This window comes from Scyliorhinus canicula, chromosome 8 (assembly GCF_902713615.1).
Source record: "Scyliorhinus canicula chromosome 8, sScyCan1.1, whole genome shotgun sequence".
Lineage (NCBI taxonomy): Eukaryota > Metazoa > Chordata > Chondrichthyes > Carcharhiniformes > Scyliorhinidae > Scyliorhinus > Scyliorhinus canicula.
Genome location: NC_052153.1, coordinates 154,569,165 through 154,595,219, shown reverse-complemented (window position 1 = coordinate 154,595,219; position 26,055 = coordinate 154,569,165). Strand labels below are relative to the sequence as shown.

Genomic DNA, 26,055 nt, shown 5'->3' with positions numbered 1-26,055 from the left:
AGAAAAAACACAATAACCCCCAAAAACGCTTGGGGGCCTCGCATCCTTCCATTGAAGCAAAATCCTCCGCCAGGCTACTAGGGACGCAAAGGCCACAACACTGGCCTCTTTCGCCTCCTGCACTCCCGGCTCCACTGCAACCCCAAAAATTGCGAGTCCCCAGCCTGGCTTGACCCTGGATCCTACCACCCTCGACACCGTCCTTGCTACCCCCTTCCAGAACTCCCCCAGCACTGGGCATGCCCAAAACATAAGGGCGTGGTTCGCTGGGCTCCCCGAACACCTACACCTGTCTTCGCCCCCGAAAAACCTACTCATCCTTGTCCCAGTCATGTGGGCCCTATGCAGCACTTCGGGAGCACCGTCATCTTGACGGACTGCACACTGCCCGCCAGCGATAGCGGCAACATGTCCCATCTTTTGAACTCCTCGTCCATTTGCTCCACCAGCCTAGTGAGGTTAAGCTTGTGAAGGGCCCCCCAGCTCCTAGCCACCTGGACTCCCAGGTATCGAGAGCTCCTCCCTGCCCTTTTCAGCGGGAGCCTACCAATCCCCTCCTCTTGATCCCCCTGGTGCACGACGAACAGCTCACTCTTACCCAGGTTGAGCTTGTACCCAGAAAAGCCCCCAAATTCCCTAAGGATCTGCATCACCTCCGGCATTCCCCCCACTGGGTCCGCCACATAAAGCAACAAGTCATCTGCGTATAATGACACTAGGTGCTCCTCCCCACCCCGCACCAGACCCCTCCAATTCCTCGACTCCCTCAACGCCATGGCCAGGGGCTCAATTGCCAACGCAAAGAGCAAGGGGGACAGGGGACACCCCTGTCTCGTCCCCCGATACAACCGAAAGTACTCCGATCTCCTCCTATTCGTGGCTACGCTCGCCATCGGGGCCTCATATAACAGCCTCACCCAACTGACAAACCCCTCCCCGAACCCAAACCTTTCCAGCACCTCCCACAAGTACCCCCACTCAACCCTATCAAAGGCCTTCTCTGCGTCTAATGCTACCACTATCTACGCCTCCCCTTCTACCGCCGGTATCATGATAACATTCAGAAGCCTACGTATATTGATGTTCAGCTGCCTTCCCTTCACAAACCCCGTCTGGTCTTCATGAATGACCCCTGGCACACAGTCCTCTATCCTTGTGGCCAAGATCTTCGCCAACAGCTTGGCATCCACATTTAACAACGAGATTGCCCTATATGATCCACACTGCAGGGGGTCCTTGTCCCGTTTAAGGATCAAGGAAATCAGCGCCCGTGACATAGTCGTGGGCAAAGCCCCCCCCCCCCCTCCCTTGCCTCGGTAAAGGTCCTAACCAACAGGGGGCCCAGCAGGTCTGCATACATTTTGTAAAATTCGACCGGAAACCTATCCGGCCCCGGCGCCTTCCCCGACTGCATGCTACCTATCCCTTTGACCAGCTCCTCCAGCTCAATCGGCGCCCCCAGCCCCTCCACCTGTCCCCCCTCCACCGTCGGAAATTTCAGCCTGTCCAAAAAGCGCCCCATTCCCCCCGCCTCCACCGGGGGCTCGGCCCGGTACAATTCCCCATAAAAGTCCCTGAAGACCCCATTAATGTCCACCCTCCTTCGCACCACATTGCCTCCCCTATCCGTCACTCCACCAATCTCCCTGGCCGCGTCACGCTTACGAAGCTGATGCGCCAGCATCCTACTCGCCTTCTCCCCATATTCGTACACCGCTCCCTGTGCCTTCCTCCACTGAGCTTCTGCCTTTCTGCTGGTCAGCAAGTCGAACCTGGCCTGAAGGTTACGTCGCTTCCTCAACAGTCCCTACTCCGGAGCCTCCGCGTATCTCCTGTCCATCCTCACCATCTCCCCCACCAACCTCTCACTCTCTCTTTGCTCTACCCTCTCTCTATGGGCTCGGCTGGAAATCAACTCCCTTCAATGCTTCCCAAACCGTCCCCACCCGGACCTCCCCATTATCATTGGCCTCTAAGTACCTCTTGATACACCCCCGAACCCGCCCGTCCACCTTTTCATCCGCCAGCAGTCCCACCTCCAGGCGCCAGAGCGGGTGCTGGTCCCTCACCTCCCCCAGCCCAAGGTCTACCCAGTGCGGGGCCCAACATGCGCCGCATAAAACCCGCATCGTCCCAATTTGGGGCACAGACATTCACCAGCACCACCCGCTCCCCTTGCAACTTGCCGCTCACCATCACATACCTCCCTCCACTGTCAGCCACCACCTTTGACGCCTCAAACGACACCCTTTTTCCCACCAGAATCGCCATCCCCCGATTTTTTGCATCCAGCCCCGAATGAAACACCTGGCCTACCCAGCCCTTCCTTAGTCTAACCTGGTCTGCCACCTTCAGGTGCGTCTCCTGGAGCATAGCCACGTCTGCCTTCAGGTGCGTAAACACCCGGGCCCATTTGACCGGCCCATTCAGCCCCCTCACATTCCAAGTTATCAGCCAGATCAGAGGGCTCCCTGTCCCCCTCCCCTGCCGACTAGCCATAACCCATCTCCTGCCCGCCCCAGGCCAGCGCCCCTCGCTCGGCCCGTTCCCCGCGGTGGCAAACCCCCACCCCGGCTCCCCCTGCATACTCCAGCTCCTTCCTGGCCATTTCAGCAGCAACCCGGTCCCCCCCCCCCCCAGGCTAGGACCCCTCCCAGCCGCGTTACTCCCTCCGTAGCACTCCCGTGAGCCAGCTAACTTCTGCTGAACCCGGCAGCTCCCGCCACACCTCCGACCCCTCCCAACGTGGGGCTGCTACTCCTCCTCCAGACCCATCAGCAGACCCTCCTCCTCCCCCTCCCGCCCTTGCGTGGGAAAAAAGCCTGCGCTTCTCAGCTCCGACCCCGCCCCATCCACCCTCAGCATGGGAAACAGAAGAAACGCCCACGCTTTCCCTCTGCCCGACCCCGCCCCCGCAAAAAAAAGACAGCACCCCACCCCCCGAGAAACAACACACAACCAGCTTAAAACAGCATGAAGCAGCATAAAACAGAGACTCTTCCCACCAAAAGTTAACACAGCTCTTTACAAACACCCGACCCTCAGTCAGAGTCCAACTTCTCGGCCCGCACAAAGGCCCACGCCTCCTCCGGGGACTCAAAATGAAAGTACCGGTCCTTGTAGGTGACCCACAGACGTGCCGGCTGTAACATGCCAAACTTCACACTCTTTCTGTGGAGCACCGCCTTCGTCCGGTTGTACCCGGCCCTCCGCTTGGCCACTTCCGCACTCCAGTCCTGGTAGATCCGCACTACCGTGTTCTCCCACTTGCTGCTCCGCTCCTTCTTGGCCCACCTAAGCACGCACTCTCGGTCAACGAACCAGTTGAACCGCACCAGCACCGCCCGTGGCGGCTCATTCGGTTTGGGCCTCCAGGCCAGTATTCTGTGGGCCCCCTCCAGCTTCAGGGGCCCCTGGAAGGACCCAGCTCCCATCAGCGAATTCAACAAAACGCCCACATAGGCCCCCAGGTCTGACCCTTCCAGCCCCTCCGTGAGGCCCAGGATCCGCAAATTTTTCCGCCTCGACCGGTTCTCCATCTCCTCAAACCGCTCCTGCCAGTTCTTGTGGAGCGCCTCGTGCATCTCCACCATCATCCTCTCTTTCAGAGGCTTGTTGTCGGAGCTCCCGGATCTCCACCCCCTGGGCTGTCTGCGTCGCCAGCAGCTTGTCCATATTCACCTTCAGCGAGTCCAGCAGCTCCACTTTGAGCTCCTGAAAACAGCGCTGGAGAGTCTCCTGCTGCACCTGTGCCCACTGCCTCCATTCCTCGAGGCCTCCGCCGGCCGCCATCTTGATTGCCTTCCCCCGCTTTTTCTTAGGCGCTGCCACCGCTATTCTGCTGGCCCCGCTCCTGGTCAAGACCATAGATCACTGGGGATCCGCTGCAGACACCTTCCCACGTCAGGAACCGTCGAGCAAGTACTGCTGGGGGCCCTTAAAAGAGCCCAAAAGTCCGTTCCTGGCGGGAGCTACCGAACGTGCGGCTTAGCTCGGCATAGCTGCAACCGGACGTCCGTTCCCTCCACTCCTGGCAGACCCACAATCCGCAGGTTCTGTTGTCTTGACCTGTTCTCTTGTTCCTCTACCTTCGACCGCAGCAACTTGCATAGACCTTCCATGATCTCCGCCTCCAATGAAGCGCGCGCGCACACACACACACACACACACACACACACACACAATTTTTCCTCACTGTCCAAAGGTTAGGTGGGGTATGGGGATTGGGCCTAGGTAGGGTGTTCTTTCGGAGGGTCGGTGTGGACTCAATGGGCTGAATGGCCTCCTGCACTGAAGGGATTCTATGATTCTGATAATATATTTCTATGTCCCTCTCCTTACAGCATTAACTGCAGGGTTATTTTCCCAGTTGTCAGAGTTTTCCAGTATTGTGATCAAAAAGCATGTTCATCCCATTAAAAATGAAATAAATGCTCCCTATATTTAAAGGAGAACTTACTCTTTGGCTAAGAGGATTGTGTGCCCAGTAGATGTGCAAGAAACACCCATAGGAAGCTGAGAGAAAAGTTGAGACTACTTTCTTGAGGAGTGGCTAGTTCTGGCCAGTACAGAAAGGGTTTCTGGCAGTAATGGCTCTCTTGGGTAGTTTGCATGCAGTGAATATTCCTGCTCTGAGCTGTGCTTGGAAAGGTAAATTTCGGGTGGCGCAGTGGTTAGCGCGAACCGCGAACCCGTGTTTGCTCCCAGTCCCAGGTCACTGTCTGTGTGGAGTTTGCACATTCTCCCGTATCTCCGGAGGCCTTACCTCCACAACCCAAAAGATGTGCAAGATGGGAGGATTGGTCACATCAAATTACTCCTTAATTGGAAATTTATTTTAATTTTTAAAAAAAAGTAAAGGTAAGTTTCACCTGTTGATTTTTGTTTACTTAGAAATAGGATTAGAAATAAACTATTACATAATCTGTAAATGTAGTTGACAGTTTTTGATTTGTAGCTCAATGTCCCCATACAAAACTTACACCCCAGGCAACCTTTTAATTCTGATTTGTTGATGGAAATCATGGAAACCATAAAAAATTTGCAGTATGATATGAGGCCATTCAGCCCATTGTGTCCATAGCAATCAACTGAAAGCCAATCCGTCAAATCCGACCTCCCTGCGCCTCATCCGTAGCCCAGGAGGTCATGGCTGTTCAAGTAGGCAGTCCTTTTAATTGTGGTAAGAGTTTATCTCTTCCACCATTTCAGACAGTTTTCCAGATATCGCCATCCTCTGAGTGAACAAAGTTTAATTTCTCCTCTTGTTCTTCCATCACTTATTTTAAATCTATGCCCCTTAATTTCTGACACCTCTGCAAAGGGAAATAGGTTATCCCTATGTACTCCACCCAGGTACATCCATTACTCAGCCATGTCTGCTCCAAGGAAAACAACTCCAGCCTGTTCAATTGTTCCTCAGTTAAATATTTTAATCCCTGGCCACATCCTGGTAAATCCACTCTGCAGCCCCTCCAATAGAAATCATAGCTTTCCTGTAATATTGTAACAATTATAACATTTATAAGATTGTTTTGGGACTGTGCTTTTAATTTAAGGTAAAATGAGGGGGGGTCACGTGACCTGCAGACAATGGTAGAAGCCCGTGTGCTCACAGTGGACAGACCCAGAGTCTCCCAAATTAGAATGGTACTGAAAATGTGAGGTTGTAAACAGTTGTGCTTTAAACTGTCAATTTACTTCCAAGATAAAAGAGACCCGAGTGTCTCAAGGATAGCTAAGCACTATTTCTTTCTGGATACAAAGCCCATGTGATTCACATTATCATGGAGATAGGCAGGGTCTCTTTGACGATCACTTGCTAATGAGAATGATTGTCCACCTAAGAAACTCTGCGACCGGTCATCGGTTCTTTGGGTCCTTGCGTGGCTGATGGGTCCGATCCTAGATCCACACCTTCGACCGTACACTTAACAGGTGTTTCCATGAGATGGGGTTCATTGTTGAACTCTAGGTTGCAAGCTCTTTTTCCAGGCCTCCGCTTGCTGTCATGTGTCCTTGAAGAATTGTGTCCCTTCAATCAGCAGGTTTCTCCAAGTAGGTCTCTTCTGAGCAGGGGTCTCCCAGGTGTTATCATTGATGTTGCATCACTTGAGGTTGGTCTTCAAAGTGTCTGCGAAGTACATCCACTGTTGTTGTCTTGTTCGAGAGCCTTCCTTGAGCTGGGTGAAGATGATTTGCTTTGACAGTCAGGGCTCTTGACATACTAAGCACATGGCCAGCCCAGTGGAGTTGGCTTTGGTTGATCATGGCCTCGATGCCATTGCTCTTGGCTCCTTCAAGGATGCTGATGTTAGTACACCTGCCCTCCCAGCTGATGTGGAGAATCCATCACAAAGACATTGTCAAAGAAGCAGTCACCTGGATCGAAGGTGGTCAAGATGATTTTGCATAATACGACCCTGGTCATGGCTGGTGGAAGATGATCCTGGAGAGCTAGTGGGTGCCGATGGTGAAGTTTTGAAGAAACACCTGGTGCAAAGTGCCTGGGAGGTCGACTTTGAATGGCTCAACGCCCTTGCTGCTCCTGATTGTGGTGTACCTTCGCACCTATGTCTGGAAAATCATACTAAGGCGGATACGAAGTCTCCGGTCCATCAGCAGTTCCGCGGGGGCTACACTAGTCACTGATTGCAGAGTGGCCCTGTAGTAACAGAAGAAATGAGCCAGCCCTAGTGTCTATTGATCGAGGGGACTTTTTTGAAGATCTGTTTAAATGTTTGCTCCGCTAAACCAAATGGTATGGGATAGTACATGTGGGCCACACCCTGTTTGCCTTCAGAAACCCAGAGAACTCCGCACTTGTTAAAGGAGTGCTGTTTCAGGGAGCCCTTGCGTTCAAACTGATGAACGTAACTTCTCAATGGTTGCCCGGGCCATGGTTCCCACCATCTTGTGCACTTCAAGCCACTTTGAATGCATGTCCATCAACAAGCGGAAAATGAACCCTTGAAATAGACGGGCAAAGTCGGCATGCAAGCATGCCCACGGCCGGCCTGGCCATTCCCAATGATGTAGGGTCGCATTTGGCGAGATCTTTTGATGCTCTAAGCAAGCGGAGCATTGTTGGGCTGTCTTCAAAGTCCGCATCGAGGCCCGACTGCGTGCCAGCAATTTCATCTTGGACATGCCCAGATGTTCATTGTGGAGGTCTATGAAGATGAATTCATGCCTTTTCTCTGGAATGACCACGCATGTACCCCACAGCAGGATACCAACCTGGGAGCTGTCGATGCTATCCATCGCACAAAATCATGTGCCGAACATTAGATAGGATCGGGTCCATCTGAATCCACTCACTGGTCCGCAACGCCGTGACAGATAGTGTCCATGAACTTCAGAGTCACGACTACCTCGACCGTCCTGGGGATTGATATGGGGTCAGGTGACAAAGGCAACTGGCTCAGTGCGCCAGCATCGCAATTCGCGTCCCGGTTTATGTTCAAAATAATTCTCGTTGGCAGCAAATAACCAGGCACACCACTTGATTTACGTGGAAGCAATGGGTGCATTGCCTTATCCTCCTTGAAAAGCTCGAGCAAAGGCTTGTGATCCACAATGAAAGTGAAGTGATGGCCATGAACGTATTGGTGAAAATGTTGCACTGCGAAGACCACTGCCAGACCTTCCTTCTCAATATGCGCGTACTTCCTTTCTGCTGCAGCCAAAGTACCGGAGGTGAAGGCGATCGGCCATTACGTTCTCCCATCTGATGGGACAGGATAGCCCCAATACCATTGGGAGAAGCATGTGATAGCAAGGGTTTGGCCAGATCGTAATGAGTCAGTAACCTGTAAGATGTTAACTGCTTCTCCCACCAAAAAGCTGTTTCCTGCAGCTGGCTCCTGGACCATACGTGAGTTTTCTTCAGAAGAGCCAACATGGTCCCAAGGTTCGAAAGAAACTTTCCGTAACAGTTAACGAGACCAAGGAAAGAGTGACATTCCAAGGCGTCCATAGGGGTGGAGGCCTGCTGGATTACATAGAACATATAGTGCAGAAGTAGGCCATTCGGCCCATCGAGTCTGCACCGACCCACTTAAGCCCTCACTTCCACCCTATCCCCATAACCCAGTAACCCTTCCTAACCTTTTTTTGGTCACTAAGGGCAATTTATCATGGCCAATCCACCTAACCTGCAGAGGGGGGCCACTCGGGGCTGCCATGCAATTCAACTGCATGCAACCATCCTCCTCGTCTGGCTCATCGAGACGGAAAGTACGAGCTCTGTGCTGGTGTCTGCCTCTACCTGTGGTCTGGACCGCTTGTTCAATAGCCGCCTGTATTCACGCCAGGTTCAGCAAGTCCCACATTGTCCTTGCTTCCCTTCTACGGATCTAGAGGTCTCCCATCGGGAAGGCCTTTCCTTCGGCCACAGGGTCAAGTGGCGGTTTGGGGAGGGGGCTAACCACAGTGCTGCCATGTCACCCCATTATGGTGTTGAAGGCGAAGCTGGAGTCAATGAATAGGAATCTGACATAGGAGTCCTTGTTGTTGAGATGCTCCAAGACTGAGTGTAGGGCCAGGGAGATGGTGTCTGCTGTGGACCAGTTGTGGCGGTATGCGAATTGCCGTGGATCAAGGCATTCTGGTAGTATGGAGCTGATGTGTCTCATAACCAACCTCTCAAAGCACTTCATAACGATAAATGTCAAGGCCACTGGGTGATTGTCGTTGAGGCACGTTGCCTGGTTCTTTTGTACCGGTATGAAGCACGTGAGAACCTTTGAGCAGAGGAGGGATAGGTTGAAGATGTACACTAACATACCCGTCAGCCAGTCCACACAGGATCTGAGTCCACGACCAGGGACTCCCTGAGGACCCATTGCTTTGCAAGAGTTCACTTTCAAGAAGGCTGATCTGACTTTGGAAGCTGGGAAGGTAGGTATGGATGTGTCCAAGGTTGCTAAAGTTTCCTGAATTCTTGAACATGGACCAGTGTACTGACAATGATTCCAAGCAGTCATGTAGGAGCTCTTCTGTTGCCTCCGACCAACATTGCACGACCTTCTTAACCAGATTCACTCGCTTAAGTTTCTGCTTGTATTCTGGGAGAGGGAGCACCGTCTTATGGTCCGATTTTCTGCAGTGCATTCGGGGGATGGATCGGTAGGTGCCCTTGGTGTTTGTGTAGCAGTGGTCGAGGGTGTTGGCGAAGGGGGTGGCATGTGGCACAGTGGTTAGCACTGGGACTGTGGCGCTGAGGACCCGGATTCGAATCCCGGCCCTGGGTCATTGTCCATGTGGAGTTTGCATGTTCTCCCCATGTCTGTGTGGGTTTCACCCCCACAACCCAAAGATGTGTTGGTTAGGTGGATTGGCCATGCTAAATTACACCTTAATTGGAAAAAGAAAAATAATTGGCCACTAGAATTATTATTTTTTTATAAAGAGTGTTGGCAATGTTTGTATAGCAGTGGTCAAGGGTGTTGGCGCCCATGGTGGGACAAGAAATGTGTTGGTGGAATTCTGGCAGTACACTCTTGAGGTTCGTCTGGTTGAAGTCCTTGGCCACGATGAACAAGGCTTCTTTGATTCACTGTTATTTATCGCAGTGTACAATTCATCAAGTGTCGTCTTTACTTCCGCCTGGGGTGGGATGTACACTGCCGTGATGATGGTAGAAGCGAACTCCCATGGAAGATAGTCTGGGCGGCACTTTACAGTCAGGTATTCTAGGTCTGGGGAAAAGAAAGGCTCGCCTAGCAGTTCCTTCTGTGAGGCCGCATTGTTAATGCCGCAAATCAAGCGGCCTCGTAGGATTTCAGATGGGGCAGCACCATATTCACAGAATTCTACAATTTTCTGTGATCTCGACAAAAAACAGTGATGGACTCATTCGGGGTACTTTAGGTGGTATTAAACCGGTTCTATTGTACTGAAATAGATGGGGTCGGGTTAAAATGTTGCCCATCTAAAGCGCAAGCTCATCAAAAGTTTTAGTGTCTGGGGCTGCTTGGTATGTAAGGCTCCATATCATTCCGAGCATATGTGCACCACAGGCAGCTAGCAATGTGACTACCTGGGTATATTAATCTCTGCCTTTGTTTGGGTGGATTAGAAGAGCTTTCCTGCAGAGAGGGTGACGATCAGGTGGGTTGGCAATGCCAAACCTGATGCTCTATTACTGGGTGGCGAACATTGGGGAAGCGCGAAGATGGTTTGAGGAGCCAGGTGCGGGATGGGATCAGATGGAGGAGGCCTCTTGCGTACGGTCATGTCTAAGGCCGTTGGTTATGGCCCCTCTTCCGTTCTCCCCGGCCAGACTCTCGATGAGCCCGTTGGTAGTGGCATCTTTATTTGGAACCAGTTTAGACAACGTTTTGGACTGGGGGGCAAGTTTTTACTGTCACTAATGTGTGGTAATCAGGGCTGGCGCAATGTATAGGATATGTAGGAGAAGAAGGGTTGAGAGATTCAGGGCTTTGATTGTGGAAGGTAGGTTTGCGAGTCTAGAGGAGATGGAGGAGAAATTCCAACTCCCGGGGCGAGTGCATTCAGGTGTTTGCAGGTGAGGAACTTTATTCGTAAAGAGTTGCCTTCCATCCCCCAGTTGCCAAGACCCACACTGATAAATAGGCTACTATCACGGGATCTGATGGGTCAAGGGAAGATCTCCGATATATATGAGTTTGCTGGAGATGGGGAAACCATCACTCGAGGAGGTGAGGGGAAAGAGGGAATTAGAGCTGGTCCTAGGGCGAGAGGGAGGGGGAAGTGGAGTGAGGTCCTGCAGAGGGTGAACTTTACCACCTCCTGCGCTAGTTTGAGCCTGATTCAATTAAAAGTAGTACGTAGAGTGCACTTAGCTAAGAGGCGCATGAGTGGGTTCTTCCCTGAGGTGGAGGGCAGGTGCGAGTGTTGTTCCGGGGGGGCCTACAAATCACTCTTGCATGTTCTGGTCCTGTCCCAAATTTGTTGGATTCCGGGTCTCATTTTTTGTGATCATGTCGGAGATTATTGGGGTCAAACTAGAGCCATGTCCGCTGGTGGCAATCTTTGCGGTGTCAGACTGCCTGGAGCTCCTTTTTGGGGGGGGGGAGAGGAGGCTGACGTCTTGGCCTTTGCCTCCTTGAAGACTCTGAGTCGAGTCCTGTTTGGATGGAGATCGGCAGTGACCTGGCAGAATTCCTGCGATCGAAAAAAATTAAATGTTCCCTGAGGGTCAGAAGAAAGGTTCTTATAGAATAGAATAGAACAGTACAGCACAGAACAGACCCTTCGGCCCTCGATGTGCCGAGCTATGATCAAGCCCACCCTATACCCGTAACCCAGCCGGTTTTGTAATGGCAACAAAGAGTCCACCCCAAGTAGGTCAAAACAAAACCTTGCTTTACAATTACTATTATAAACAGCTCCAGTAGTTCCCTACTGTCAGTGCCTGACTGGCCGACTGTTTGTACGTAACCAGAGGTTTTCTGGGAGCTCATATTCCTCCAGATCCACGGGGTACTTAATCATCCCTACCCTTTAAGACCAGTGCGGGTTATAAGCCAATTTTGAACCAATTTACCAATTCCCCTTGGATTCATAAGAACATAAGAACTAGAAGCAGGAGTAGGCCATCTGGCCCCTCGAGCCTGCTCCACCATTCAACGAGATCATGGCTGATCTTTTGTGGACTCAGCTCCACTTTCCGGCCCGAACACCATAACCCTTAATCCCTTTATTCTTCAAAAAACTATCTATCTTTACCTTAAAAACATTTAATGAAGGAGACTCAACTGCTTCACTGGGCAAGGAATTCCACAGATTCACAACCCTTTGGGTGAAGAGGTTCCTCCTAAACTCAGTCCTAAATCTACTTTCCCTTATTTTGAGGCTATGCCCCCTAGTTCTGCTTTCACCCGCCAGTGGAAACAACCTGCTCGCATCTATCCTATCTATTCCCGTCATAATTTTAAATGTTTCTATAAGATCCCCCTCATCCTTCTAAATTCCAACGAGTACAGTCCCAGTCTACTCAACATCTCCTCGTAATCCAACCCCTTCAGCTCTGGGATTAATTTAGTGTATCTTCTTTGCACACCCTCCAGTGCCAGTACGTCCTTTCTCAAGTAAGGAGACCAAAACTGAACACAATACTCCAGGTGTGGCCTCACTAACACCTTATACAATTGCAGCATAACCTCCCTAGTCTTAAACTCCATCCCTCCAGCAATGAAGGACAAAATTCCATTTGCCTTCTTAATCACCTGTTACACCTGTAAACCAACTTTCTGTGACTCAGGCACTAGCACACCCAGGTCTCTCTGCACAGCGGCATGCTTTAATATTTTATCGTTTAAATAATAATCCCGTTTGCTGTTATTCCTGCCAAAATGGATAACCTCACATTTGTCAACATTGTATTCCATCTGCCAGACCCTAGCCCATTCACTTAATGTATCCAAATCCCTTTGCAGACTTCCAGTATCCTCTGCACTTTTCGCTTTATCACTCATCTTAGTGTCATCTGCAAACTTGGACACATTGCCCTTGGTTCCCAACTCCAAATCATCTATGTAAATTGTGAACAATTGTGGGCCCAACACGGATCCCTGAGGGACACCACTAGCTACTGATCGCCAACCAGAGAAACACCCATTAATCCCCACTCTTTGCTTTCTATTAATTAACCAATCCTCTATCCATGCTACTACTTTAAGGGCATTTAATTTATTGACCAGTTTGTCCTGTGGGACCTTGTCAAAAATCTTTCCAAAATCCACAGAGACCACATCCACTGCAACGTCCTCATCAACCCTGTTTGTCAGCACCCCAGTAAGTTGAATAAAATTAAGTTAGGTGTGACCTTCCCTTAAATCTATGCTGACTTTGCTCTTCCAAATGAAAGTTCACTCTGTCCCTCAGAATTGGTTCCCATAATTTGCTCAGAGTCAAAATGAAGTTAAAACTGTCATACAATTACTGTCTTCCCTTTTTAAACAATAGTAAAATGTTAGCTGTCCTCTCCTGCAGCATCACTCTTGTATTCAGGAAAGATTGGAATCTGATGATTAGAGTCTCTGCAGTTTCCTTCCTTGCTGCTTTTAAGAAACTGGGATATATTTCATCTGGGTGTGACAGTTAATTTATTTTTAAAGGTGACAAACTCTTTAATACTTCTCACAATGTTCCACTATCCACTATTTTACGCACTTCCTCCATAACTGACACAACCAGCCCCCTGTTTTGTTCAGATGACTGTAGTGTCCACTAAGTTTACCCACATTAACCACTTCCTCTCTGTTTATCTTTTTGGTCCTTAACAAGCCCTACTTTTCCCTTAGAGCCTTTTGCTATAACATGCTTCCAGACAGCTTGGATTTTGGCAGTTCTTTATACCGCTTTTGCTTTCCTAAATTCCTTTTTAATTTTGCTGCTGCACTTGCTGTACTATTCTAGGTTTTCTGCAGTATTAAGCGCTTGGTGCATTCTTTTGCCTTATTTTATCCTCTATACATCTTGTCATATGAAACTCTAGATTTGGCTGTCCCACACTTTGTCTGTGTGGGGAAATGTTTAACTAAACTACATGGGCGGCGCACTGCTGCCTCACAGTGCAGAGGACCTGGGCTCGATCCCGGCCCCAGGTCACTGTCCATGTGATGTGGAGATGCCGGCGTTGGACTGGGGTGAGCACAGTAAGAAGTCTTACAACACCAGGTTAAAGTCCAACAGGTTTGATTCAAACACGAGCTTTCGGAGCGCGGCTCCTTCCTCATACCTCTCCATTCACCTGAGGAAGGAGCCGCGCTCCGAAAGCTCGTGTTTGAATCAAACCTGTTGGACTTTAACCTGGTGTTGTAAAACTTCTTACTGTCCATGTGGACTTTGCACATTCTTCCTGTGTCTGCGTGGGTCTCACTGCCACAACCCAAAGATGTGCAGGGTCGGTGGATTAGACACGCTAAATTTCCCCTTAATTGGAAAAAAGAATTGGGTACATTAAATTTATTTTTAAAAAACTAAACTACGTGAATGCATCCCCATTGGTCTTGTTTTACCTTCAAGTACAATTAACTTTCTCCTAATTTGGAACCTTTACTCCTATTTTATCTTTGTCCTTTATGCTAAATCTATTGGAATTACACCTGTCACAAAGGTACCCTCCCACTGATAACTCTTTCCACCTGCCAAGCTTTATTCCCTAAAACTAAATCCACAATTCCCTTGTTCTCACATTTCACCCCACCAGACTATGTATAATCCTCAGCCATTTTCACCAACTCCAGCGTGATACCACCACCAAACACATCTTTCCTTCACTCCCTCTGTCAGCATTCCGCAGAGACCGTTCCCTCCGAGATAATCTAGTCCACTCTTCCACCATATCCAACACCTCTCCCATCATCCATGGCACCTCCCATGCAATTGCAGGTGTAACACTTGCCCCTTTACCTCTTCCATGCTTAACAACCCAGGCCCAAAACCCGCATTCCAGGTTAAGCAGCGTTTCACTTGCATCTCTTCCAATTTGGTCGACTGCATTCGTTGCTCCCAATGTGGTCTCCCCTATATTGCAGAGACCAAACACAGACTGGGTGATAGCTTTGCTGAGCACCTTCGATCTGTGTGCATTCAGAACCTTGACCTTCCTGTTGCCTGTCATTTTAACACAAGACCCTGTTCCCATGCCCACATGTCTGTCCTTGGCCAGCTGCAATGTTTCTGTGAAGCACAACATGAACTGGAGGAACAAGCATCTCATCTTCCGGTTAGGCACACTACAGCCTTCCGGTCTCAACATCGAATTCAACAACTTCAGATGATTAACTCTACCCCACCTCGACCCATTTGTTTTCATTTTAACACTCTTTTACCATTTCTTTCTTTATTGTTCTTTATATATATATATATATATATATATATATATATATATATATACCCCCCTCTTATCCACCTTTCCTTGTGCTTTCTCCCCTTTGCTTTCCCCTTCCTTCCCCCACATCTATATCTGTCACAGTTTACCCTCTGATGTTAGTTTCTCTGCTGTTTAGCCTTTCACACCTTTTTTTCTCTCTGGGGACTGCCATTAGCACTCTTTCTCTTTGGTTTCTGTGGCTATTAGCACGCCGTTTCCCTGGGTTTCTGTGGCTATGACTCTTCTTTCATTCTCACCACAGTATAAATATTTCCCAGTTTCTCTGTCTTTTAGCTTTGACAAAGGGTCATCTGGACTTGAAACGTTAGCTCTTTTCTCCCTACAGATGCTGCCTGACCTGAGATTTTCCAGCATTTTCTCTGGTTCCACAATTTCCTTCCTCTTTACCTTCTGCACACACATTGTTGGATTTGCCAAATGCTGCCCAATAAAGCTCTTCAATGCAATTTAGGAACCGTACACCGTTTGCACTGACTGTATCTCAGTTATTATTGGAATAATTGAAATCCACCACTATAACATTTTCTGCCATCTGCTTTCCACCCTTCTGAAAATTTATGCTCAGCTTCCCATCCCCTGCTTGAAATTTTTGGAGTGATAGATGTATATTACTGTTCATGTGCATTTGACCTCTTGATGCTGCCCTTTCTAATGAGGATCAAGGAGGCCCCAGAAAGTAACATTTTTATATGGTGGTTTGGGAGGAGGAAGTAGAAGAGGGTTAGTGGAGATTAGAAGGAAATTGCTGGGGCGACACTTCCTAAAATTTCTGGGATGATGTCACAAATGAAGTTGGCCAACAGCACTGTGGGAATTTATTGCATGCAAAATGCAGGTGGAAAAATCTCAATGTATTCAGTGAAGTCTCCCTACACTAGCATTTTCTTAGCAATGCAGTTGCCTAATACAGTTAGCAAGAGTTGTCAGGAATTATGTTTCTTGTGTTTGAACACGTCGTTATCTTTTTGTTGGTACTTCTTCCCTCGGCACTATTGCAATGGGCGGGGAATCTGAATGGCAGGAAGTTGGGTACAGCATTGTAGAAGAAGTTGCAGGCTACACAAAGCCTGACAAGGACTGCAACATTAACAATTCTTCGGTGACCCCTTAAATCAGTGATTGATTTCAAATCCTAATTGAAACCCTGGGGCCCAAAATACATCATGGGGATATTGGTGTCACTGGAAAGGCTGTAATTTATTTCCCATGCTTAATTGTTCTTGAAGGAGTTGTTGAGCCACGATTTTTAAAAGTATATTGAAGTATCACATTTTTTTTTATGTAAGGCTACTGGACAGAGGTGGGTGTCGTGATAGTCTGTTGAAGCGGGTACGCAGGCAAAATCTGGATCCTCACTGGGCATTAAATCTGTTGAGTCTCCCAGCCGGCCCCGATGAGGTTCTTGCCCAGAGCGGGCAAGAGCATGCTAATAGCCATTACATTCACCCGTATCTAATTATTGGGCAGGAAGTCCAATTCACCGGCCTCCTGGGATGCTCCAGTCCCCCCAGCTGGGAGTCACGCTGGCGTGAGTTGGTGCAAGTCCTGACAAGTGGAGACATGGTGCATTGCACTGGTGGATGAGGGGTGTGGGGGAGGGGATTGGCTAGAGGGGCTCAGGTCAGAAGTCTTTCCTAGGGTGGAAGTTTGGCTGGTCTTTCCATTTGTAGCCTTGCAAAATCATTAAACTGTCTTTCAACTTGTTAAGTTTCAGTTTAAATTTCCCTCTCTGTTATATGAATAGCTGGACCAGGAGTGGCCGGGTGAAGCGTTTAAGTCCCAACAAACAGAAGCGTGCGGAGCAGACGCCGAGGCACGGCGTGGTGGCCGGTATAGACCAGGGTGCGTGGGCGCAGTGGTCACAGGAGCAACAGGAGTTCCTTAGGGGCTGCTTTACTGGCTTTAAAAAGTACGTGCTGGCCCCGATGAAGGCATCAGTAGACTAAATGATCACAACTCGGGCGACACAAGGGAAAGCGACAAAGGAGATGGAGAAAAAGCTATCCGACCATGAGGCTGAGTTGGTCGTATTGGCCCTTAAGGTGGAGGCGCAGGATGACCTCCACAAGAAGTGGCAGGAGAGGCTGGAGGACCTAGAAAACAGGACCAGGAGATAGAACTTCAGAATTGTGGGCCTCCCCGAAGGTGTGGAGGGGTCGTATGCGGGAGCATTTGTGTCTAAGATGCTGGAGACGCTGATGGGGACTGGAGTATTCCCTCGACCCCTGAAGCTGGACGGGGCACACAGAGCCCTCGCAAGGAAGCCCAAGGCGAATGAACTGCCGAGGGCCATGGTGGTGAGATTTCATCGCTTCTCGGATAAGGAGCTTGTCTTGCGGTGGGCTAAAAAAGAACAGAGCAGCAGGTGGGAGGACAGCGTGATACACATCTACCAAGACCTGGGTGCGGAACTGGCCAAGAGGCATGCTGGATTCAACCGGGTGAAGGCGACCCTCTTCAGCAAGGGGGTGAAATTTCGGATGCTACATTCAGCAAGGCTATGGGTCACGAGCAAGGAACGGCATCACTATTTTGAGACGCCAGACGAGGCGTGGTCATTTGTTAAATAAGAAAAGCTGGACTCTAATTAAAGGACAGTTAAGCTTTGCTTGAATGCGGTGGTGGGGCTGGGTAACATGGTACTGTTTTGATATAAGATTGTATACAATGTTGGGTGCGTGCAAGGGCTGGGGTGGTGGCTGGAGGGTGCTGTGTTTTCGGCAAAGTTGAGATTCGGAGGGTTGTACTTAGTGCGATTTTTCGGGAAGTTGGAGCCTTGGTTCAGTAAGTGTTTCCTCACGGGGCCATGTTAGTGTCTTCTGTTTGTTTTTCTGTTGGTAGTACTATTTACTCACTGGGGCTGGAGAGGTAGCTTAATTGGTTTATTCATGTGGGGAGAGGGGTCCGGACAATGAGACGACAGTCTTATCGGCGCCGGGGCGGGAGTTGCCTGGGGCAGCATGGGTCAGCTGACTCTCGGCGTAGTGGGGGGTGAGCAACTGCTTGGCTGGGGGTTTTGGGTCGTGGGGGGGGGGGGGGATGCTGCTTTGCTGACAGAGGAGGTATCAATTTTGGGGTACCAATTGGGGGGGGGGGGGGTGTCCAGGCTGATCACGTGGAATGTGAGGGGTTTGAATGGGCCAGTCAAAAGAGTGCGCATGTTCGTGCATTTAAAGGGGTCAAAGGCAGACGTAGCGATGCTTCAGGAGACACATTTAAAGCTTGCAGATCACACAAGATTGAGAAGGGGATGGGTAGGCCAGGTGTTCCATTTAGGGCTGGATTCGAAGACCAGGGGGGTAGCAATCCTGATCAGTAAGGGTGTGGCATTTGAGGCTGGGAGAATTGTGGCAGATAAGGGGGGGCAGGTATATAATGGTGAGTGGAAAGCTGGAGGGGGTCCAGGTGGTGTTTGTGAATGTCTACGCTCCGAATTGGGATGATGTGGAATTTATGAGACGCATGGTAGGAAAAATCCCGGACTTAGAGTCACATAACTTAATCATGGGGGGAGACTTTAGCATTGTCATTGACCCCGAACTGGACCGGTCGAAGTCCAGGACAGGGAAGCAACCGGCAGCGGCTAAGGAACTGAAGGGTTTTATGGAGCAGATTGGGGTGGGGGGATCCCTGGAGGTTCGCGCGGCTGAGAGCGAAGTAGTTCTCCTTTTTCTCCCACATTCATTTTTTTGTTTAATAAATGTTTTTTATTGAGTTTTCATGTTTTATATTGAACAAATTATTAGAGAGAGAGAAAAAAAAACACGCAAAAATTAACATATATATTTACAGGTAAGCATCTTCGTAATAACAACTGTGGCCGCCCACCATTTAGCCGGCATACATATTTTACATTTCCCAATATGGCCGAGGCACATGTTTATAGGCATTTATTTACAGTTTGGTTTTGGGCCTTAGCTAGCCATCAAACCCCCATAACGAACCCGTAGCCCCCCCCCCCCCCCCCCCCCCCCCCCACCGGCCACCTTCCCCTGATTCCCATCCATTTTCCCCTGATTCTTGGCCACCCGACTATTCTTCCTCTTGTACGTTGGCCACAAACAGGTCCCTTCTCCCACATTCATAAGGTTTACTCTCGCATAGACTTCTTCGTCTTGAGCAGGGCGTTAATCCCAAAGGTGGCGGGGACAGAATACTCAGCAATCACAGTCACGGATCATGCCCCGCACTGGGTGGACCTGCGGCTCAGTGAGGAGAGAGGGCAGCGCCCGCTCTGGAGACTGGATGTGGGGCTGCTGGCGGACGAAGAGGTTTGCGGGTGGATTAACAGGAACATCCAGGATTACCTGGAAACAAACGGTACGGGTGAAGTAGCAGCGGCAATGATCTGGGAGGCTCTGAAGGCAGTTGCCAGAGGGGAGCTCATCTCAATTCGATCCCATAGGGAAAAGAGTGAAAGAGCGGAGAGGGAGATACTGGTGGAGGAGGTACTCCGAATGGAGAGGTGATACGCGGAGACCCCAAAGACAGAGGGAGAGGCGGAGTTTGAACTACTGACCACAGGGAAAGCGGTAGCACAGCTGAGGAAGGCAAGGGGGGGGCAGGCTGAGTACGGTGAGAAAGTGAGTAGAATGCTGGCACAACAACTGCGAAAGAGGGAGGTGGCCAGGAAAATCGGGGGAGTAAAGAATAAGGAGGGTAACACGGTCTTGGAAGGGATGAGGCAATTTTTGGACCAGTTGAGGTTTTCAAAGGTGGAAGAGGACCTGGCGGAGGGGCTGTGGGCCCCGATTGAATTGGAGGAGATTGTCAAGGGTATCAAGGGCATGCAATCGGGTAAAGCCCCGGGAACAGACAGCTACCAGGTAGAATTTTATAAGAAATTTTCGGAAATACTGAGCCCACGCCTGATGACCTTCAATGAGGCTAGAGAGAAAGGAACCCTCCCTCCAAAAATGTCACAGACTTTGATCTCACTCATTCTTAAACGAGGGAAGGACCCGGAACAATGCGGGTCATTCAGGCCAATTTCGCTCTTAAACGTGGATGCCAAATTGCTAGCTAAGATTCTGGCCACAAGAATTGAGGATTGCGTCCCAGGGGTGATAGAGGAAGACTAGACTGGGTTTGTTAAAGGCAGGCAGCTTAATACCAATGTTCAGAGGCTTTTGAATATTATTATGATGCCCTCAGAAGCAGGGGAGGCAGAGGTGGTAATAGCGATTGACGCAGGGAAAGCCTTTGACCAGGTGGAGTGGGAGTACTGTGGGAAACGCTGGGGAGGTTTGGGTTTGGTGAGGGCTTTACTGGCTGGGTGAAATTGCTGTAGCAAGTGTATGTACAAACCAGCTGAGGTCGGGGTACTTCGAGCTTCACCGGGGAACGAGGCAGGGGTGTCCCCTCTCTCCGTTACTATTTGCCCTAGCTATAGAACTGCTAGCTATGGCGCTGAGAGCCTCTAGAAACTGGCAGGGACTCGTTCGGGGGGGGGGGGGGGGGGGGGGGGGGTTTGGAACATCGGGTCTCATGGATGATTTGCTCCTGTATATTTCGGACCCTGTGGAGGGGATGGGGGAGGTTCTGCGGATCCTGAGGGATTTTGGTAGTTTTTCAGGGTACAAACTGAACATGGGAAAGAGCTAGTTGTTCGTGATCCAGGCCAAGGGGCAGGAGAAGAGACTGAAAGAGCTGCCGCTCAGGATGGTAGAGAAAAGCTTTCGTTACCTGCGTATACAGGTGGCCAGGAAATGGGATGCCCTGCACAGGCTCAACCTGACCCGTTTGGTTGCGCAAATGGAAGGGACTTTAAAAGGTGGGACATGCTCCCACTGGCAGGGAGGGTACTGACCATGAAAATGACGCTCGCCGACCCGCTACTCCATAAGTCCGGTGGTGGTGGCGACACTGAGGATCTGGGGACAGTAGAGGAGGTACAAGAAGGTGGAGGGAGTGTCAGTCTGGACCCCGATATGTAACAACCACACGTTTGTCCCGGGTAGGATGGATGGTGGGTTCTGAAGCTGGCAGAGGGCAGGCATCAGAAGGACAGGAGATCTGTTCATAGACGGAAGCTTTCCCAGTTTGAAGGTGCTGGAGGACAAATTTAAGCTGCCGCCAGGAAATGCCTTTAAATATCTGCAAGTACGAGCCTTCCTGAAAAAACAGGTTGTGGCCTTTCCGACGCCGCCGCCACTGAGGATACAGGACAGGATGGTCTCCGGCACCTGGGTGGGGGAGGGGGAGGGGAAGGTGTCTACCAGGAACTACAGGAGGCGGAGGAAACCCCGGTGTAGGAGCTCAAGTGCAAGTGGGAGGAGGAGCTAGGTGAGGAGTTGGAAGAGGGTCTATGGGCTGAGTCCTGGGCAGGGCTAATTCCTCCTCATCATGTCCCTTGGCTCAGTCTAATTCAATTTAAGGTGGTCCACCGGGCACGCATGACGGCAGCGAGAATGAGCAAGTTTTTGGGGTAGAAGACAGGTGTACGAGGTGCAAGGACAGCCCAGCAAACCATGTCCACATGTTTCGGGCATGCCCGGAGCTTAAGAGAGTTCTGGCAGGGGTTCGCGAGGGCAATGTCCAAGGTGCTTAACACGGGTAGTGCTGCGTCCTGGCCTTTGCCTCCCTCGTAGCCCGGAGACTGATTTTATTAATGTGGAGGGACTCAAAGCCCCTGAGTGTGGAGTCTTGGGTTACCGACATGGCTGGGTTACTCAGCCTTGAGAAAATAAAGTTTGCCTCAAGAGGGTCTACGCTAGGGTTCTCTCGGAGGTGGCAGCCGTTCGTCGACTTTCTCGGGGAAAATTAAAATGTCAGCAGCAGTAATTTGTGGGGGGGGGGGGTGCTTAATTGGGATGGTGTAGGAAGACTGAGTCGCGTGGGGTAATATCTATTTAATTTTTATTGTATATTCTCTTTTTGCACTATGTTAATGTTCACTCTTTTGTTTTGTTATTGTTTTGTTATTGTTATCACTGTTTTATTATGAAAAATGCTGCAAAACCTTAAAAATATATTTTTTTAACGTTTCAGTTTAAAGTCTTCCCTCTGATATGTTGGAATCTCCCAGCATGTTAGTATCAACGATTGCAAGAAGGCAGTGAAAGTCTTCTCTTTAAAATGTGGTAGGAACCTTTGTAGTGCTTTTATCACAGTCAATTTCATTGCCCTTTAATTTTTTCATGTCCCTCTGTGCATGCTTCGAAGCCTAAAGCTTTGAGTTGAGCTTGCATTGTTTACATTCAATTTCATGGAACATTTCCTTTTTCAAGCCACCTGATTGACAGGCCCAGGCAATTTCATAGGAAGGCTTCCTTTGATAATGTATGTGGCTCTACGGGGATCCATTAACTCTGTAGTGCTTCCTCTTTTGAGTAGGTGTTCTTTCTGATTGCAGTTTTTTAGAAAGAGGCTGACTTCTTGTTTTGAAGACATTCTAGAAAGACCAGGTATGGAGGCTGCATTCAGGCAGGGAAGACTTTCACCATCTGACAAATCATTGGTACTGACATGCTGGGAGATTCCAGAAAGACGGCTTAATGATTTTTAGACTACAGATGGGAAGACCAGCCAAAGGACCCCCCTCTACACCAGAGGTAGGGAGGGTACTCACCCCCTTACACCCCATCAGAGTGCAAGGTGCTAGGTTGACACTGCTAAGAGGTGGGGCTGAAGGCGGCTGGGCTCACTTGGAGGTGGGACCTTGCCAGTGATTGGGGCAAGGTGCGGCTGCAACATTATTCTGAGATCAGTGCAGATCTCTGAAGAACAGGTTCAGTCAGCGAGTTTAAGCCCACCCCTCAAGACTAACTTTGGATTGGATTTGTTTGTTGTCACATGTGCCGAGGTACAGTGAAAAGTATTGTTCTGTGTTCAGTTCAGACAGATTATTCCATACATGAAAACTAAAATACATAGGGCAAACATGAAATACACAATGTAAATACATAGACACAGGCATCAGGTGAAGCATACAGGAGTGTGGTATTACTCAGTCGAGAAAATGTGTGAAGATATCAGATCAGTCCTTACTGAAGGACAGATATGAGGCGTTCAAGTCAGACGACCCTGACCGATACAAGAAATCCAGCTACGACCTCCGCAATGTCATCCGACATGCCAAGAGAGAATATCAAACCAAGCTAGAGTCACAGACAGACTCTCGGCGGTTGTGGCAAGGCCTAAACAACATAACGGGCTACAAAGCGAAGCCAAGCAGTATCTCTGGCAGCAGCGCACCCCTCCCCGATGAACTCTATGCATTCTATGCTCAGTTTGAGCCAGAAACTAACAATCTACTGTCAAGTGCCCCAGCAGCCCATAACTCACTCATACCCACCACAACTTCCGAAGTCAGATCGGCCTTCCTGAAAGTAAACCCTCGGAAGGCGACGGGCCCGGACAGGATCCCTAGTCGTGCACTCAGAGCCTGCGCAGACCAGCTGGCAGAGGTGTTCGCGGAGATCTTTAACCTGTCCCTACTACACTCCGAGGTCCCCACCTGCTTTAAGAAGACCACCATCATACTGGTGCCAAAGAACAACCAGGCAACGTGCCTCAATGACTACCATCGGGTGGCCCTGATTTCTGTCATAATGAAGTGCTTCGAGAGGTTGATCATGAAGCGCATCACCTCCATAGTCCCAGAACGCCTTGATCCACTGCAATTTGCATACTGCCGCAACCGGTCCACAGCAGACGCCATTTCCCTGTCCCTACACTCATCCCTAGAGCATCTCAACAGCAAGGACTCCTACATCAAACTCCTATTTATTGACGACAGTTCTGCCTTCAACACCATAATCACAGCCAAGCTCATATCAAAGCTCCAAAACCTAGGACGTGGCTCCTCACTCTGCAACTGGATCCTCGGGGGCGATTCTCCCAATGGGAGACTGAGCGCCGACGCCGGAGTGAAACCAGAAGTGTTTCACTCTGGTGTCGGAGGGCCCCCCCCCCCCCCCCCCCGGCGCATGAGTTCGGAGCGCCCGGCCTTGACGCTTGCGTCGAAGCGGCGCGCCGGGAATGACGCAGCCGGTGGCACCGAAGTGACGTCAGCCGCGCATGCGCCGGTTGGCCAGCGCCACCCTGCGCATGCGCGATTGCCGTCTTTCCCTCCGCTACCCCGCAAGACATTGGCGGCTTGATCTTGAGGGGCGGCGGAGGGAAAAGAGTGCGTCGTTTAGAGACGCCAGCCCGACAATCGGTGGGCACCGATCGCGGGCCAGACATCTGCTGAGCACACCTGTGGTGCTCGATCCTCCCTCCGCTCCCCACACTCACCGCTCGCGTGCTGTTCACGCCGGCAGCGACCAGGTGTGGTTGGAGCCGGCGTGAACCGGTCGGGTTAGGCAGGCCGCTCGGCCCATCCGGGCCGGAGAATCGCCGGTCGCCGTGAGAAACGGCAAGTGGCGATTCTCCGAGCGGCCTGTCGAAAAACGCAACACGCCATTTTTAGCGGGGTGGGAGAATCGCGGGCGGCGTGGCGTGATTCCCGCGATTCTGCCACCCGGCGTGGCGTGGGGAGAATCGCGCCCCTCGACTTTCTGACCCACAGACCACAATCAGTAAGAATAAACACCAACACCTCCTCCACAATAGTCCTCTATACTGGGGCCCCGCAAGGCTGCATACTTAGCCCCCTACTCTACTCCCTGTAAACACACAACTGTATGGCAAAATTTGGTTCCAACTCCATCTACAAGTTTGCTGACGATACGACCATAGTGGGCCGGATCTTGAATAACGACGAGACAGAATACAGGAGGGGGATAGAGAACCTAGTGGAGTGGTGCAGCGACAACAATCTCTCTCTCAATGCCAGCAAAACTAAAGAGCGGGTCATTGACTTCAGTAAGCAAATTACTGCACACACCCTTGTCAACATCAACAGTACCAAGGTGATGGTTAGCAGTTTCAAATTCCTAGGGGTACACATCACCAAAAATCTGTCCTGGTTCACCCACGTCAATGCTACCACCAAGGAAGCACAACAGCGCCTATGCTTCCTCAGGAACCCAAGGAAATTCGGCATGTCCACATTAACTCTTAGCAACTTTTACAGTTGCACCATAGAAAGCATCCTTTCTGGCTGCAAATCAAGAGGAGTAAAGCATGGCAGCCAATTTTGAAACTCAGTCGGAAACCCACCTCCCACTTCAGACACACCTTGCCCGTCCCCAATCTCCTGAACCTGTCAAGCTAAACAATATGCCAGGCAGTAGGATCACTACATCTCCAAGGCAGGCCGTTAACAGGGAAAGTGCTCTTCTGAAAGCAAGAACTCTCTCATGCATCTCCACCATTCTCCCAAGGATATCTCACAAATCTTTCAAGTAAGCTCTAAACATCTGCACCACAGAGCCTAGATCTTCACCCAGAACAATATTCTCAATGGCGGCCATCACCTGGATGCACACAACACCACCGAGGCGAAAGCCCATTCTCCAACAACGCCACTGGAACCTGGGCCCTATCTCAGCCCATTGACCTCCACATCAAATGAGGATTTTCTACAATTTGTGTTGGCTCGTCTTCGTAAAACATCAATCAGGATCTTCCAGGGATATAGCGCAAGACATATATCCCAAGAAAAGACAAATATGAAATGTGCTCCAGAATAAAATAAAGGATTACAAGATAAGCAGAGTCAGAGCTCGTGAAAACATAGCAATTCCGACGCTCTCGTGATTGCCCCTCCAGCCACCATTATGATAACTGAGTGGCTTGACAGACGACAGCCAATCAGCCATATTGCTGTGAGCCTGGAGTGGCATGTAGGTCAAACCTGGTACGAGTAAGAGATTTCCTTCCCTAAAGAACACAAGTGAAGCATGTAGGTTTTTTCAAGAATCCAGTAGTTACATGGTTCCCATTGCCATAGTAGCTTTTTATTCCACACTTATTTAACTAAATTTAAATTCCTCATCAGCTATGTTGGGATTTAAAGTTGTGTCTCTGATCATTAGTCCAGGCCTCTGGTCCAGTCGCATAACTATTCTACTACCAATCCTGTTTTTGTACATAAGCATATTTGTACATAAAAATCAGTCGTGGAACTCACAGACCTTTGTTCTATCAGAGTCTAAATGCTCACTAAGGATTTGCCCCAGATAAATATACCTGGTTTAACAATCATTTATAATGTTTTTCAGTAACCCAAGTTGTCTGTGGTAGGTTTAATTCCCTGTTCTTTGGCAGCTCTTTAATCA

The 26,055-nt window shown here is 49.9% G+C and overlaps 1 protein-coding gene across 8 annotated transcripts in view; it reads left to right on the top strand.

Moving 5' to 3' along the window:
- LOC119970604 (ceramide transfer protein) overlaps window positions 1-26,055 on the top strand; it is a 179,923-nt gene that overhangs the window by 112,102 nt on the left and 41,766 nt on the right. The gene's annotated exons all lie outside the window — the stretch shown is intronic.